Genomic DNA, 18,565 nt, shown 5'->3' with positions numbered 1-18,565 from the left:
GGATAATGTGTTGATGGGGAAGTACCGATGCACGTTTCAGGAAAGCATTCCCACATGGGTTGAAGCACTGAGGTGTATCACTACATCTTTGCCCAGTATCATGTAAGCAAACATGAGGTAAAGCAGCCAGGACAGGAAAAGGGGCCACTGCATATTTTTGTCCTGACAAGTGCTACTGACTTTCGAGGTTCACTCACACTAGTTCTAACCATCATCGTTGTCAGTGAGTTTCACAGAGGAAGCTTGTTTCGTAATTTCACTACAATGTACCCTCTCATGAAGCAGCATCTGTGAAGTGATGGTTTGTTGACAACAATATTCCTGACAAGGGCTGGCCTGCCCTGAGTCGCGATCTGAACCCAATGTGATGAGGTAGAACATGGCCGGCCACGGCGTGCCGAACTTCTCTCGCGGGTCGAGTATCCGGGATGCGTGTGGCCGGCCACAGCTTGGCCTTTTTCGGGTTTGCTCGTTCCTTCCCGGAACTACTCGGTTCAGGGCGGCATTTCATTTAATACTACTGGTGGCATTTTTTCGGTCGATACAACTCTCTTCGGTTCGGCAGATTCGTGAAGTTAGCGCTGTTTATCTTTCGCTATTTGTTCTTGGTATGAAGGACGTTCATAGGTCATGTGGATGTTTGGACAAAAACAAGCAGTGCAGCGATCTATCGTCACAACCGTTAAAAATGAGTGAGGATGACAGAAGAGACAGATGAGATTCTCGATATCTATTATGCAGGCATATCAGCGACGAGTACTGTAAATTTGCTATGAAACGATATTACAATACCATTCAGGAAGAATTCAGAGGTTTAGTTGACACTGAAGGAGCAAATATAACAAAGATCAACAGATGGGATTCATTGTCCAGTGGATCAAGAAGCACTTTGTGCTAAACTTGCAGGCGCGCGACACGTGAAGAAACTGATGGCATGAGCAGCAAAATTTCCGTTGCCGCACGCATTCATTCACTGCTGATTGCAACAGTTTTCGAAGAAAATGAACAAAGAGTATGGAGTCTTCATCTATCGTTGTAAAGTACGTTGGTTAAGTGAAGGGGAATGCCTGGATCGATTTTTCCATTTAAAATCTACTGTTGTTGAATTTATGAAGGAAAAAGAAGTGCAGGTAATTGAAGATTAAAACATCCAGAATGGATTGCAGACCTCACATTTTAATGTTCTTGACTGCACACTGGGCACAGAAAGACATTGCAACGTGAGAAACAACTTCTGTCTGGTTGACTCAGTACCTTATTATCAAAAGTACGACATAAAGGTTATTAAGCGAAATTTGTGACTGGACAGAAAATTTTTTGGTAGGGAAGACACAGCATGTTATCTTGCATAGAAAGTTATTGTCAGATGTAAAAGTAACTTCGGGCCTGCCCCAGGGAAGCGTGTTGGGACCCTTTCTGTTTTGTTATATAGTAATAAACCCAAAACTCTGCCGAACAGGCCATAAAGGTCTGACGGTACCGACTGGCCGCCGTGTCATCCTCGGACGACAGGCGTCACTGGATGGGCATGTGGTCAGCACACCGCTGTCCCATCCGTATGTAAGTTTACGAGACCGGAGCCGCTACTTCTCAATCAAGTAGCTCCTCAGTTTGCCTCACAAGGGCTGAGTGCACCCTACTTGCCAGTAGCGCTCGGCAGACCAGATGGTCACCTATCCAAGTGCTAGCCCAGCCTGACAGCTCTTAACTTCGGTGATCGGGGATCGGTGGTACCACTCCGACATATTAATAAACCTGCGGACAATATTAATAATAACCTCAGACTTTTTGCAGACGACGCATTTATCTATAATGAAGAAAGAAGCTGCATAAATGGTCAGTCAGATCTTGATAAGAATTAAAGGTGGTGCAAAGATTGGCAGCTTGTATTAAATGTTGAGAAATGTAAATTTGTGCACTTCACAAAAGGAAAAAAAAAAAAACATAGTATCTTAAAACTATAATATCAATGAATCGCAGTTCAACTTGGCCAGTTCTTACAAATGTCTGGGTGTAACATTTGTAGGAAAATTAAATGGAATGATCACACTGGCTCAGTCGTGGATAAAGTAGGAGAAAGACTTGGTTTATTGGTAGAATATTCAGAAATCCGATTAGTTTACAAACAATAGTGTTTACAAATGATGCTTACAACCCATTCTAGAATATTGCTCAAGTGTTTGGGCCACGTACCAGATAGGACTAACACGGGATATTGAAAATACACCGAAAAGAGCAGCATGAATTGTCACAGGTTTGGTTTAGCTGTGGGAGCGGGTCAAAGAGACGATGAAGAAAGTGAACTGGCAGACCCTTGAAGATAGACGTAGGCTATCCCGAGACAGCCTACTTACAAAGTTTCAAGAACCGGCTTTAAATGATGATTCCAAGGACATGTTTACAACCACTTACGTATCGCTCCCAAAGGGATCGTGGAGACAAGATTACATTAATTACAGCACACACAGAGGCATTTAACAATCATTCTTCCCGCGCTCCATACGTGACTGGAACGGGAACAATCCCTAATAACTGATACAGTGTACCCTCTACCATGCACTTCACAGTGCTTCGCAAAGTAGAAGTGCAATAAATGTCGATCACTGCGCAGCGGTAGGAGGGGTCCCATAAATAAAATAGTAAAAATCATTATCGATGAGGGAAGATATCTCAAAAATCCCTGCCTCTATCGAATACGTAACCCAGTAGAAAATTAAGCTACATCAGTTATCCCACAAAAGAGTAACTCTTCGTTTTTTCTACAGAACTAGTAAAGCGCGCGAAGAGAGCGAAAGAATACTGAAAATCTCGCGCGAGGCGCATGCGCTGTAGCTTGGGTGGCTTTAGGTCAATTTGAGGTAGTTTTCTGACTTGGTATACCACAAGTGACCAATATCAAATTGTTTGTCGTGACTTCCTGTAAGCCACTCTGGTAAACGGAAACAGTTATCGTTTACAGCCTGTACAGCAGAACACAATGTCTACTATTTCCCATGTCGAATAATAGGACCCCATTTAACTGTTTACACTCCACAAGAATCACCATTTCTGTTCTGATGCCAGCAGCACAGTCACAAAAGTTACGTACGGAATGGTTGACGTAGAAGATAGTTGTGTTGTGTTAACAGCATGACAGTCAGAAGCCCAAGTACAAAGACAACCACAACCAGTACGAAATGAGCAATGGACGTCAGCAGTAAGAAAGACGACACCACTGAATACTGACCGTTAGGTCACAAGGAAAGCATTTGTTTTCTGTTATATATCTCATTTATTCTAATTTTGACCAGAACTATGCCCTGTTTGAATACGTGACTTTTTAAAACATCTTCACAGTGGAACACATCACAGTAGAGAGAGAGAGAGAGGGGGGGGGGAGGGGAGAGCACACCTAAACGACATTTACACAATCAGGCAAACATTAAAAGAAGACATTCAGTCATCATCATTAGATTGCGATTAAGTCGTGCGTGTTACCTCTCTCTCTCTCTCTCTTTCTAATCGTTTAGTCTATTTCACTCCGTGATCCGATGAACTAAAGTACGCCAGTTCTTTCTGTCTTAACGCTGCCTCCCGAAGACCCCAGGTTGGAATCAGTTACTTCTGTGATGCCATCGCCGGCCAGGGTGGCCGAGCGGTTCTATGCGCTGCAGTCTGGAACCGCGCGACCACTACGGTCGCAGGGTCGAATCCTGCCTCGGCCATGGATGTGTGTGATGTCCTTAGGTTAGTTAGGTTTAAGTAGTTCTAAGTTCTAGAGGACTGATGACCTCAGAAGTTAAGTCCCATAGTGCTCAGAGCCATTTGAACAATTTTTTTGTGGTGCCTTCAATCCATCTCATCCTTTGCCGCCCTCTTTTCCCTGTCGCCTAGATCTTCCCCAGCATTAACATCTTTTCCAGCGAATCATGTTTCCTCGTGATGTGGCCGAAGTAGGTCAGCTTTTGTTTCAGTATTAGACCTTCCAGAGAGCAGTAAGTTTTTGTTTGCTGTAATACCGACTCAAACGTTCTCTTTGCAGTCCGTGGAACTCTAAGGAGTTTACTCCAACCCCACAATTCAAAGAAGCCTATTCTAAGGCGTTCAGCTTTTCTTATGGACTAGGTCTCACATATGTACATCATAACTGGAAAGATCTTAGCTCTTTCTATTTGGATCTTTGTCATTAAAATTGTCTCTCCACTCCTTAAAAGTTTGTCAAGGTTGGACGTTGCCTTTCTACCAAATAATAAGTGTCTCTTGATTTCGTGGCTGCAGTCCACATCAGCCGAAATCTGGGAACCGAGACAGTTGAAAGCAGAAACTACCTCCATTGTTTCTCCTGCTACATGACATAAGTGTAGCTGCCATACTTTTCGTTTCCTTGACGTTCAGCATTTGACCAGCCTTTGCACTTTCTTCTTTAACCTTCAGTAAGAGGATCTCTTCTTCACCTTCTACCATCAGTATGGCATCATCTGCATATCTTTTTCATCTAACACGGAATTCCTCATAATGTGCACTGCATACAGATTGAATAAATAAGATGACAATACACAGCCTTGCCGTACTCCTTTCTGAATCTTGATGCATTTATTTGCTCCATATACGGTTCTCAAAGTGGCTACTTGGTCAGAATATAAATTCTGTAGGAGGTTAACGAGATGATCTGGTACTTCTGTATTTCCGAGTACTTCCCATAATACATTGTTGACGACGCAGTCTAAGGCTGTAGCATAATCACTATACAGAATTAAAGCAGTTGAATCGCCAAACAGCTAATATCACTTGAACGAAGAAGTAGACCTAAACCACATAATTCTGGGATGCGTGAAGTTCTGCGCTCATCCAAGGAAACTGTATACGACAATAAAAACAACCTATTATTGTGTACACCGATCTGCACACGGCTGAAGCATGAGTCACACGTTAGCTTTATGAAGAGAAAACCCAAAACAAATATCGGATGTTTCTCGGGGATATATGCTCTGAGAATTTTGGTGTTAAGAGACTCATGGTCTTTGGTGGCTCGTTACAGAATAATAATATAATTATAATTTATTTGGTTTCTTACTGCAGCTGCCTTAGTTTCTGTAAAAATATCTCCACAACAGTGAAAAAACTTGTAATATACAACTACCAAAACATACGACTAAAATCGCAGAGTAATGCAACAACCTTCAGAACAAACTCTAGCAAATCTCGGCTTATCGTCGTTGTACCGTTCTCCTACTACCTTCCGTGAAGTTGCACACGAGTGTTATACAGGCCAACTCATCATCAATGAACGTGTCCAAACTCTGTGTCTCATTGTTAAGATACAAGAAGCAATGCTGGAAAAACAGCCCTGAGACAAAACTGGACAGTACTGAATGCTTGTTGGCGTTACTGTTGTCAATAGGAAGTATCGCGAGTGAATGGAACAAATTTATTTCCAAACAAGACACACAGCACACGCCGTCGACATTTGCACACGTACACAGATAGTTTCAGTGCGACACACATACAAAGATGAATGAAGATACGGAATCAAATGAAATGCAATTTTCCTCTGTAGCGAGGCACCTGGAAACACTAGTCCTTTACACTAAAATACTCAAAAAATGTTCGTGAACCTCCTGTAAAACCACATAAGAAACGAAAATACCTACATGTAGTTCTTAAAACAATATACTACAACAAGAAATTTTTATAGGCCTATGAATTAGATTTAAAAGAGCAATTTTAAGTTCAAAGAAGGGCTGCACGTTTTGTAGTATAGCGAAATATGAGAGAGGGTGTCACTGAAATGATACAGGATTTGGGCTGGGCATCATTAAAAGAAAGGCGTTTTACGGTGCGACGGAATCTTCTCACGAAACTCCGATCACCAACTTTCTCCTCCGAATGCGAAAATAGACTTGAGGGCCCCACGTGAAGTAATCGCACACTGACGGGACAGGTGACATGGGCAGCGACCAGACTGACTTCTGCTAATAACTCTGCCAGGCATGAAGATTACGTAAACGTGACCAAAGTTTCGGCCGGCTGTACGAACAGTTGCTCCTTTCTGTTGGAAATAACTGTAGATCTTTTCCTCCTCCGTTAATCCATGCGTTCACGTCCAATCATATGCACTTGTCTGGGCTTCTTTTATTTGCATCATCCTGTATATACGCTTTTAAACTCAGAAATGCCAAATAAGGCACCCAATGAGTAAGAAGATCCCCCAGTAGGGATGTATGTTCATACACATACAGGAGCCAGATTGATAGTAAATTTAGTTTGTAAATTTTAAAACTTTTGAGAGGAAAGAAGTAAAAGAAATTTCTGTCATTATAGTATCTTTGCGGGTATGTACATTTCTATATTAATTTGTGAACAAACAAGTCAGATTGATTTTGCTATGTATGAGATGATTAGGTCAAGGTTTTATCTTTGACTAAACTGTAAACCTACAAAGGCCAATAAAAAAAACAGAAAAAGGGTTGCGTCGTTGATTCCAGACCCTCGCAGTAGACACTTATCAGATCTAAGACAAAAAGATGAATTTATAGAGATCTTGTGACCTCTAGTTAAATAAATGGTTACTAAACAAAAAAATAACAACCTATTAAAAAATACGTTGAACTTCAAAACAGCAACTGTATATCACCACATTTTTCGTAAAGTTTGTAAACCTTCCGAAAAGCGTAGGAAAAGATGATTTGAAGAAACAACCACGAAAATGACGTCGCTCTTTCTTCGTTAACGACTCTCACTGCCGCTCAGTTTTTGAAAGCTTAGGTACTTTGGCGGAAGTGCGTTTCGCCGCGTTAATCTTTCCGAACCTTGTGTATCTCCAATTTTGTGTTTTCTTCTATCTCATTTTTTTCGACTGGCCGCGAATTGCAGTAAATTTCTGTTTTACATCAAATCTATCACCCTGAACTACGTCACTACTTCGCAGTCTAACAATGTCAATATTCTCCTCCACGTTAGTTTCGACTTAATTGTTTTGGATGCTGACAAAGAAGAAAAATTAAAGGGCGCCACAAGGTGCGCAAGCTTCACTCGCCACTTTTCTGTGGAAGCCCCGCGCCACGAACTGCTTCTGCTTGAGAAGTGCTCACATGTCACGTGACCTGCGCGGTGACCATTGTTATAACTGACGTAAGTAGTCTTCCTTGTCAGAAGTCTTCGTAATTCTCGAAATTTCTTTACCTAAACAGGAGATATGAGCTTACTTTGTTGCTTTATCACATTTGTTGTGACATTTACTTACAGTTTTTAATCAATTTCTGCTAAATACCTTCTTTCGGATTTTTAATTTTGGTTTGTTATTCACGATGACGTCGCAATAGTGGCCTACAGTGCAAAATTACTTTTCTCTCTTCAGTATACAAGTTAAAAAACATTTCTGCAGTAAATATTGTGACATCTTTCCTGCTTCTGATAATAAGCAAGTTTAAGAACGGAAATAAATCGCTAGAGAGATAAGAATATTTCCAAAAAATACCTTCCCTCTCTTTCTGAGAATGAACTTGAACTGGAGGAGGAGGAGAGCATGAGGAGAAGGGACACTATTGTGACACCATCGTGGGTAACAAACCAAAATTAAAAATTCCGAAGAAGGTATGCAACAGAAATTGACACTGTACCACACAAGCGGCTTGTAGTGAAATTGCGTGCTTATGGAATATGGTCTCAGTTATGTGACTGGATTTGTGATTCCCTGTCCGAGAGGTCACAGTCTGTAGTAATTGACGGAAAGGCATCGAGTAAAACAGAAGGGATTTCTGGCGTTCCCCAAGGTAGTGTTATAGGCCCTTTGCTGTTCCTTATCTGTATAAACTATTTGGGATACAATCTGAGCAGCCGTCTTAGGTTGTTTGCAGATGACGCTGTCGTTTATCGACTAGTAAAGTCATCAGAAGATCAAAACAAACTGTAAAACGATTTAGAAAAGATATACGTATGGTGTGAAAATTGACAATTGACCCTAAATAACGAATAGTGTATGGTCATCCACATGAGTGCTAAAAGGAATCCGTTAAACTTAGGTTACACGATGAATCAATCAAATCTGAAGGCCGTAAATTCAACTAAATACCTAGGAATTACAATTACGGACAACATAAATTGGAAGGAACACAGAAAATGTTGTGGGGAAGGCTAACCAAAGACTGCGTTTCATTGGCAGGACACTTAGAAAATGTAACAGACCTACTAACGAGACTGCCTACACTACGCTTGTCCGTCCTCTTTTAGAATACTGCTGTGCTGTGTGGGATCCTAACCAGTTAGGACTGACGGAGTACATCGAGAAAGGTCAAAGAAGGGCTGCACGTTTTGTAGTATAGCGAAATATGGGAGAGAGTGTCACTGAAATGATACAGGATTTGGGCTGGGCATCATTAAAAGAAAGGCGTTTTACGGTGCGACGGAATCTTCTCACGAAATTCCAATCACCAACTTTCTCCTCCGAATGCGAAAATATTTTGTTGACACCGACCAACATAGGGAGAAACGATCACCACGATAAAATAAGGGAAATCAGAGCTAGTACGGAAAGATATAGGTGTTCGTTCTTTCCGTGCGCTATACGAGATTGGAATAGGGAATTGTGAAGGTGGTTCGATGAACCCTCTTCTAGGCACTTAAATGTGATTTGCAGAGTATCCATGTAGACGTAGATGTAGAAGAACAAGGCGGGGCAAATAAAAGTGGACTGGAGAAGAGAGTTCCAGGGTACAAGAAAACACGGCAGAGGAAAGGAAATACAGTACTAACCTGACGATATCAGATGTTGAATGTGACCATCATTCATCTCTTGGCAATTCTAGGCCCTGGTCAGCAAGTTGCTGAAGACGAATCGAAACTGCACTGCTGGAATTTTTGCAATCTTTTCCGAAATGTTCTGTTAAAGTTCTTGAAGACTATGAGGGTTGCTGTGACACACTTTAGTCTTGAGGGCCCCACGTGAAGTAATCGCACACTGACAGGACAGGTGACATGGGCAGCGACCAGACTGACTTCTGCTAATAACTCTGCCAGGCATGAAGATTACGTAAACGTGACCCAAGTTTCGGCCGGCTGTACGAACAGTTGCTCCTTTCTGTTGGAAATAACTGTAGATCTTTTCCTCCTCCGTTAATCCATGGGTTCACGTCCAATCATATCCACTTGTCTGGGCTTCTTTTATTTGCCTCATCCTGTATATAAGCTTTTAAACTCAGAAATGCCAAATAAGGCACCCAGTAGGGATGTATGAGCATGTCAGACGAGGAAACTAAAAGGTAGGCGTAATTTCAATTGCATGAGAAGTAATTCAAAGTAAGTCAAAGCATGATGTCATTTACTTTGGAGGATATAATCAAGAAGAAGAATTAGCAACTAGAAAGCGGCTCTCGACAACTGGGCGTTTTCCAGTATTCGACCAAAGTACAAAGTGCAGACGAGGAAACTAAATGGTAGGCTTAACTTCAATTGCATGAGAAATAATTCAAAGTAAATTAAATCATGATGTCAATTACTTTGGAGGATATAATCAAGAAGAAGAATTCGCAACTAGGGAAATGGCGGCAAGGGGAACGAAAGGACCCCTGCTGCGCGCAGTGTGTATGTCTGGCGACCTCATTCAACATGTTGAAGATTCTGTTCCAGCAGCCAATAAGGGAACAGGGTGCAACCAACTGAAGATGCATGTTGGAACAAATGATGCCTGTCGTCTGCGCTCCGAGTTCATACTTCGCTCATTCCGACGACTGGCAGAGAAGGTTAAGAAGACCATGCATGGAGTTTCAGCGAAGCTCACAATCTGCAGCATTGTCACCGGAAAGTATCGTAACCATTGGTTCCGAGTCGAGTGTGAGGACTTACCCAGACACTTCGAAGGTTCTGTGAAAAGCTAGGCTGCGACTTCCTGGACTTGCTGCAGAAGGTTGAGAACTGTAGCGTCCCTGTAAATGCGTCAGGTGTGTACTACACAAAAGAGGCTGCTGCTCAAGTAGATGAGTGTATGTAGGGAGGGCACAAGGGCTTTTAGATTAGGCGACTATCCATCCAATTCAGATAACGATAGCTGTTGGAAACATAGGAGTATCAGTGTAAGATCGAAAGAAATGCCCCTCGCAGGTGAGAATATTAAAATCCTGATGATACACTGCCGAAGCATTGGCAACAAAGTGCTAGAAGTAGAAGTGCTCATGAAAAGCAGTGAATCTCACATAATACTAGGTACAAAAAAAACTGGCTCAAACGTGAAATTTATAGCAGTGAGATTTTTGGAGAAAATTTAAGTGTGTACCGAAAGGATCCCATGAGCCATGGACCTTGCCCTCTGCGGGGTGACTCGTGTGCCTCAGCGATATAGTTAGCTGTACCTCAGAAACAACCACAACGGAGGAGTATCTGTTAAGAGGCCAGACAAACGTGTGATTCCTGAACAGAGCCAGCAGTCTTTTCAGCAGTTGCAGGGGCAACGTCTGGATGAGTGAGTGATGTATCGTTGTAACATCAACCAAAACGGCCTTGCTGTGCTGGTATTGCGAACGGCTGAAATCAAGGGGAAACAACAGCCGCAGTTTTACTGTATGGTTAAATGAGATGACGTCCTGTTGGGTAAAACATTCCGGAGGTAAAATGGTTCCCCATTCGATCTCCGAGTGGTGACTACTCAGGAGGATATCGTCATCAGGAGAAACAAAACTGGCATCCTACGGATAGGAGTCTGGAATATTAGATCCCTTAATTGGGCAGGTGTGAGTAGGTTTGTTAGAAAATTTAAAAAGGAAAATGGATAGGTTGAAGTTAGATATAGTGGGCATTAGTGAAGGTCGGTAGCACGAGGAAAGGACTTCTGGTCAAGTGGATACAGTGTTATAAATACATAGTCAAGTAGGCGTAATTTAGGAGTAGGTATAACAATAAATAAGAAAATAGGAATGCGGCTCAGCTAATATGAACGGCATAGTACAAATTAATATGCCAACTAGCTTCGTAGACGATGAAGAGATTGAAGAAATGTATGGAGACATAAAAGAAATTATTCACATAGTTAAAAGAGACGAAAATTTAATTGTGATGGGGGACTGAAATTCGGTATTACAAAAAGGAAGAGAAGGAAAAATAGTAGATGAATATCAACTGTTGAATAGGTATGAAAGAGGTAGCTGTCTGGTAGAATTTTGTACAGAGTGTTATTTAATCATCGCTAACAATTGATTTAAGAATCATAAAATAAGGTTGTATCCGTGAAAGAGACCTAGAGACACCGGAAGGTTTCCGACTGATTACATAATGTTTGCACAGAGATTTAGGAACCAGATTTTAAATTGTAAGACATATCCAGGGGCAGATGTGGACTCTGACCACAATGTGTTGGTTACGAACTCTAGACTGAAACTAAAGAAGTTTGCAAAAAGGCAGAAAATTACGGAGATGGGACCTGAAAAGTTGAAAAGAACCAGAGGTTGCTGAGAGTTTCAGAGGGAGCATTACTCAGTGGTTGACTAGTACAGGACAAAGAAATACAGTAGAAGACGAAGAGGTAGCTTTGAGAGACGAAACAGTTAAGGAACCAGAAGATGAAGTAGGTAAAATCCGTGGTTAACACAGGAAATATTGAATTTAACTGATGAAGGGAGAAAATTTAAAAATGCAACAAACAAAAGCAGGTGAAAGGGAATACAAACGTTAAAAAAATGAGATTGACAGGAAGCTAAAATTGCTAAGCAGGAATGGCTAGAGGACAAAGTACGGATTTAGAAGCTTGTTTCTCTAGGGGAAAGAGATAGATACCGCCTACAGGAAAATTAAAGATGCCTTTGGGGTAAAGAAAAGCAGCTGTATGAATATCAAGAGCTCAGATGATAAACCAATCCTAAGCAAAAAAGGGGAAGCTGAAAAGTGGAAGGAGTATATAAAGAGTCTAGACAATGAAGATGAACTTGAAAGGAAACGGAAGTGGACGTAAATGAAGATGAGATGGATGATATGATAATGCGAGAAGAATTTGACAAACCTCTAAAAGATCTAAATCGAAACAAGACCCCAGGAGTAGACGATATTCCGTCAGAACTACTGATGGTGTTGGGAGAGAAAGCCATGACAAAACTCTTCCAGCTGGTGAGCAAGATGTATGAGACAGGCGAAATACCCCCAGTCTTTACGAGCAAGGTAGTAATTCCAATTCCAAAGAAAGCAGTTGCTGACAAGTGTGAAAATTACCGAACTATCAGTGTAGTAAGTCATGGTTGCAAAATACTAACACGAATTCTTTACAGAAGAATGAAAATACTGGTGGAAGCCGAACTCAGGGAAGGTCAGTTTGGATACCGGAACAATTCTGGAAGACACGAGGTAATACTAACACTACGACTTATCTTAGCAGATAGTTTAGGAAAAGGCAAAGCTACATTTATATCGTTTGTAGACTTAGAGAAAGCTTTTGACAATGTTCTCTGGAATAATCTCTTTTAAATTTTAAAGGTGGCAGGGGTAAAATACAGGGGGCGAAGGGCTATTTACAACTTTTACAAAAACCGGAAGGCAGTTATGAGTCTAGCAGCATGAAAGGTAGGCAGTGGTTAAGGGGGGAGTGAGACAGGATTGATGTTATTCAGTATGTACACTGAACAAGCAGTAAAGGAAACAAAAGAAAAATTTAGAGTAGGAATTAATGTCCAGGAAGAAAAAGTAAAAGCTTTGTAGTTTGCCGATGACATTGTAATTCTGTCAGAGACAGCAAAAGACTTGGAAGAGAAGATGAACGGAGTGGACAGACTCTTGAAAGGAGGATATAATATGAACATCAAGGAAAGCAAACGAAAGATAATGGGATATATATTCGAATTAAGTCAGGTGATGCTGATGGGATTAGATTAGGAAACGAGACAATGAAAGCAGTTGACGACTTTTGCTATTTGCATTGCAAAATAACTGATAATGGCCGAAGCAGGAAGGACATAAAATGTAGATTGTCGATGGCAAGGAAAGCGTTTGTGAAGAATAGAAATCTGTTTACATCGAATATAAATTTAGGTATTAGGAAGTCTTTTCGGAAAGTATTTGTATAGTATGTAGCCATGTATCGAAGTGGAAACTGGACGATAAACAATTTAGACAAGAGGAAAATACAAGCTTTTGAAAGAGGGTGCTACAGAGGAATTCTGAAGATTAGGTGGGTAGTAATGATGAGGTACTGAATAGAATCGAGGAGACAAGAAATTTGTGGCCCAATCTGATTACAAGGCGGGATAGGGTGACAAAATACATTGTGAGACATCAAAGTTATCATCACTTTAGTATTTGAGGGAAGTGTGGGGGATAAAAATCGTAGACGGGGACCAAGAGATAAATACAGTACGCAGATTCAAAAAGATGTAAGTTGCAGTAGTTTTTTGGAGATGATGAGACTCGCACAGGATAGAGTAGCATGGAGAGCTGCATCAAACCAGTCTTCGGGCTAAAGACCACAACAACTTCATTGAAAAGATAGGTGAATGGGAAATAGAGGTGGTGTGTTTGTCGCAGTGTACAGGAAACTCGAATCCGCCGGGATAGAAATTGAAGCTGCATGTGAGATTATTTGGGCAAGACTCAGTATCAGGGGTTGGCTTAAAACGATTAGTGGAACCTTCTGTCGCTCACTTGACTCATCGTTTGATGAAACCAAAAACTTTAGAGAAAATCTTAGTTCACTTCTACATGTTTCCCAATCATACTATAATCATCGGTGGGGTCTAATTATCGACCAATTGATTGGGAAAATTATAGTTTTGCTAGTGTTGTGCTTGATAAGACATCCTTTGAAGTATAACTAAATCTCTTCCCCGAAAACTACCTAAAACAGGTAGTTAGGAACCCCTCTAATGATGGAAATATACCGGATCTGATGCAGCAAATAGGACTGTCCTTTTTGACGATGCCCACATCGAAACTGGCATCAGTAACCATGATGCGGTTGTGGCAACATTGATTGCCAAAGTACAAAGGACAGTTAAAACAAGCAGAAAGATCTTAAGTATTCAGTAAACTACACAAAAAATCAGTAGTGTCATATCTCAATGAGGAACTTGCAACTGTCAGCACAGGGCAGGAGCATGTAGAGAAATTAAGGCCCAAGTTTAAAAGAATAGTTGACTATGCAATGGATAGATATGTACCCAGTGCAACAGTTCGTAATTGGAGGGAACGTCGATAGTATACAGTCACTGTAAGGAAACTTCTCAACAAACAGAGATTATTGCATAATAGGTGAAAAACATTGTGAAGGGCTATAGATAGAGAGATGATGAATGAAACGCGTTTGGCTAAGACAGAAATGCGTGAAGTGTTCACTGACTAAAGAATAATGTCAAATGACCTTTCACAAAACCCAAAGAAGTTCGAGTCGCATTTAAAGACTGTTAGTGCCACCAAAGTTAGTGCCTAGTCCCTAGTGAATGGGACAGGAAGTGAAATTAAGGATAGCAAATCAAAAGCTGAAATGATTAACTCCGTTTTCAAATAAACGTTCCTTTAAAAGAAAAACCGAGGAGAACTGTCCTAGTTTAATCCTGGTACCACTGAAAAGATGAATGGAATAAGTATTAGTGTCGTTGGTGTTGAGAAACGGCTGAAATCGTTTAAATTGAACACACCTCCAGGGCTCGATGCAATCCCTGTCAGATTCTACACTGAATTTGGCGCTCAATTAGCCCCTCTTCTAATTATAATCCGTTGTAGATCCTTCGAACAAAAACCGTGCCGCGTTCTCGGAAAAAAGCACAGCTCACATCTGTCTACAAAAAGGATAGTACAAGTGCTCCACAAAAGTACCGTCCAGCATACTTGGCATTAGATTAGATTAGATTAGATTTACTTTCATTCCAATTGATCTGTGGTGAGGAGGTCCTCCAGGATATAGAACATGTTATAAAAACAATAATACATGACAAATATTTACAACTCAAACAAATAAGCTTATGTACCATTCCATAGGTCCCAAATGGAATGATCGTAATTTTTTTAATGAACACTATATGAAAGAATCATTTTACAAACAGTAATGCAATGAATTTAAAATAAAAAAGGTTTTATTATTGGTTCTACTGAGAAATTCATCAATGGAGTAGAAGAATTTGGCCACCAATAAATCCTTTAGGCTTCTCTTAAACTGAATTTCATTGGTTGTTAAGCTTTTTACGGCTGCTGGCAAGTTATTGAAAATGTGTGTTCCTGAATAATGCACATCTTTTTGTACAAGAGTAAGTGACTAAATCCTTCTGAAGACTATTCTTATTTCTAGTATTGATCCCATGAATTGAGCTGTTGGTTTGAAAAAGTGATATATTTTTAATGACAAATGTAATTAAGGAATAAATATATTGGGAAGCAGTAGTTAGTAGCCCTAGGTCCCTAAACAGGCTTCTGCAGGATGTTATTCGAGTTCATACCACATATAACTCTTACTGAACGTTTTTGTGCCCAGAAATCTATAGCTTGGCTTTATGAATTACCCCCAAAAAAATCCCATATGACATTATGAAATGAAAGTAAGCATAGTATGCCAGCTTTTTCGTTTTTATATACCCTATGTCTGACACAATTAGCATTGCAAATAGAGAATTGTTAAGACGCTTCAGCAGTTATGTGGTGTGCTCCTCCCAGTTGAAGTTATTATCAAGTTGTAATCCCAAGAATTAAACACTGTCCACTTCTTCTATCTGCTTGTCATCATATGTTAGGCATATACTCGTGGGACACTCCTTACAAGTTCTGAACTGCATGTAGTGTGTTTTTTCAAAGTTTAGTAACAAAGAATTGGCTAGGAACCAGTGCTTAATGTCCACAAATATTTTATTAGCCGATCTTTCTAAGACTACACTTGATTTGCTATTTATTGCAATGTTTGTATCATCGGCAAACAAAACGAACTTGGCATCTTTTAATGGTACTGATGAAAGGTCATTGATATACGCAAGAAAAAGTAAGGGCCCTAAAATGGAACCTTGTGGGACCCACATGTAATTAGTTCCCAGTTGGATGATGCTTGATAGCTTAATACATGTCTCTTTCCTAAAAACGCCCTTTGTTTCCTGCCAGAGATATAAGATTTGAACCATTTTGCAGCATTTCCTGTTTCCTGCCAGAGATATAAGATTTGAACCACTTGGCAGCATTTCCTGTTACACCATAATATTCTAACTTACTTAAAAGGATATTGTGGTTTACACAGTCAAATGCCTTTGACAGATCACAAAATATACCAGTTACCTGCAATTTTTTGTCTAATGAATTAAGCACATTTTCACTGTAAGTGTAGATAGCCTTCTCAATATCAGAACCCTTTAGAAATCCGAACTGCGACTTTGACATTATGTTATTTGAGATAAGATGGTTATAAAGCCGATTGTACATTATTTTTTCTAAAATTTTTGAGAATCCTGGCAAAAGTAAAATTGGACCGAAATTTGATGCTATTTTTTTTCTCCCTTCTCAAACAGTGGCTTAACTTTAGTATATTTCAAACATTCAGGAAATATTCCATTGATAAACGACTGGGTACACAGGTAGCTTTATATGTTACTTAACTCAGAATCACATTCTTTAATTAACTTTGTTGATATTTCATTACACCTACTAGATGTTTTTGATTTTAAAGATTTTATGATGGACATTATTTCTGCTGCGGTAGTGAGGGTCAAATTCATATAATGGAAGTTACTTGAAATCTCTGGTATAAGATATTCCATAGCAGCATCTACAGAACATACACTGAGCTCAAACATGATGAGGTATCTTGAACAGAATGAGCTCCTCAGTGCCAACCAGCATTAATTCCGAAAACATCGATCACACGAAATAAAATTTGCGCTTTTCTCACATGACATACTGAAAGCTTTGGATCAAGGCAGTCAGGAAGATTCAGTATTTCTTGAATTCCAAAAAGCATTTGACTCAGTACCACAACTTCGCTTACCGTCAAAAGTACGAGCATCCGGGATATCAAGTGAAATTTGTGACTGGACTGAAGACTTTTTGGTAGGGAAGAGACAGCATGTTATCTTGGATGGAGGATCATCGTCATATGTAGAAGTAACTTCAGGTGTACCCCAAGGAAATGTGTTGGGTCCCTTGCTGCTCATGTTGTATATTAATGACCTTGCAGGCAATATTAACAGTAACCTTTTTTGCAGATGATGCAGTATTGTATAACGAAGTACTATCTGAAAGAAGTTGCATAAACATTCAGGCAGGTCTTGATAAGATTTCAAAGTGGTGCAAAGATTGGCAAATTGCTTTAAATGTTAAAAATTGTAAAATGTGATCTTAAAAAACGAAAATATTTACAATCCTGTGACTATAATATCAATGAGTCACTGTTTGAATCGGCCAACTCATACAAATATTTGGGTGTAACACTTTATAGGGACACGAATAGGAATGGTTAAAGCAGGTGGTAGATTTCGATTTATTGGTAAAAGACTAGGAAAGTGCAATCAGTTTACAAAGAAGGTTACTTACAAAATCACTCGTGCGACCGGTTCTAGAATATTGTTCAAGTGTGTGGGACCCGTACCAAATAGGGCTAATAGGGAGTACTGAACGTAGACAGAGAAGGACAGCACAAATGGTCACAGGTTTGTCTGATGAGCGGGCGAGCGACCGAGAGATACTGAAGGAATTGAACTGGAAGACTCTTCGAGATAGATTGATCCCGAGCAAGTCTATTGGCAAAGTTTCAAAAACAAGCTTTAAATGATGACTCTACGAATATACTACAATACCCAATGTATCGCTCATACGGGGATCGTGAGGATAAGATTAGAATAATCACTGCACGCACAGAGGCATTCAAACAATTTTTCACCCCTTGCTCCACGTAAATAGAACGAGAAGAAAACGTAATAACTGGTACAATGGGACATACCCTCTGCTATGTACCACATGACGGTTCGCAAACCTTAAAAGTCGATGTAGGATAAATAATGGTTCAAAAGGTGCTGGCGCTGAAAAAAGGTGTAGCAAAAACGCAATGGAGAGCTTTTGTTTCTGATATACATAATCGACAAAATGTGGTAACGGCAGCACTGTTCATGTCTCGTTACAACATGTACTACATAGATTGATGCACAAATGTGTAAGAGTAACAATAGCATTTCATTATAAGATAATTGTTAAAGATATATATTTCATTATAAATAACAGTAAAACTCCGAAACTTGAAAGTTATTTGAGTTCTGCAGAAAACTGCGATGCGTAAAACGCTCTGGCAGCTGATAGTACGCAATCTAATTTGCATTCCCGCAAGCCAAAATAGTTGAGGAAGTCGCTTTCACGTCAAGAAATCACTTTTATGTCAAACATTAAAAAACTAGAAAAAGGGGAAAAATAGTGTTGCAGGCACCATCGTGCTTGCTTTGCCAAGACCTTGGATCAACACAAACACATGGCATGTTCCCCCAATTGGTTAAAATCTTTAAATAAACTATTTTCATACAAGAATACCTACTAAAATTGTATGGACAAATATGCGTGACTGTTTTCGCTTTTTTCACATGCTGAAATTGGGAAAACGATTGCCTTCACGTCCATCATGGCAACAGTAAACATGCAGAACTGATGTTTCGTTCATCAGAGA

Source organism: Schistocerca nitens, chromosome 9 (genome assembly GCF_023898315.1).
Source record: "Schistocerca nitens isolate TAMUIC-IGC-003100 chromosome 9, iqSchNite1.1, whole genome shotgun sequence".
Classification (NCBI taxonomy): Eukaryota; Metazoa; Arthropoda; class Insecta; order Orthoptera; family Acrididae; genus Schistocerca; species Schistocerca nitens.
This window is presented reverse-complemented; position numbering follows the sequence as displayed.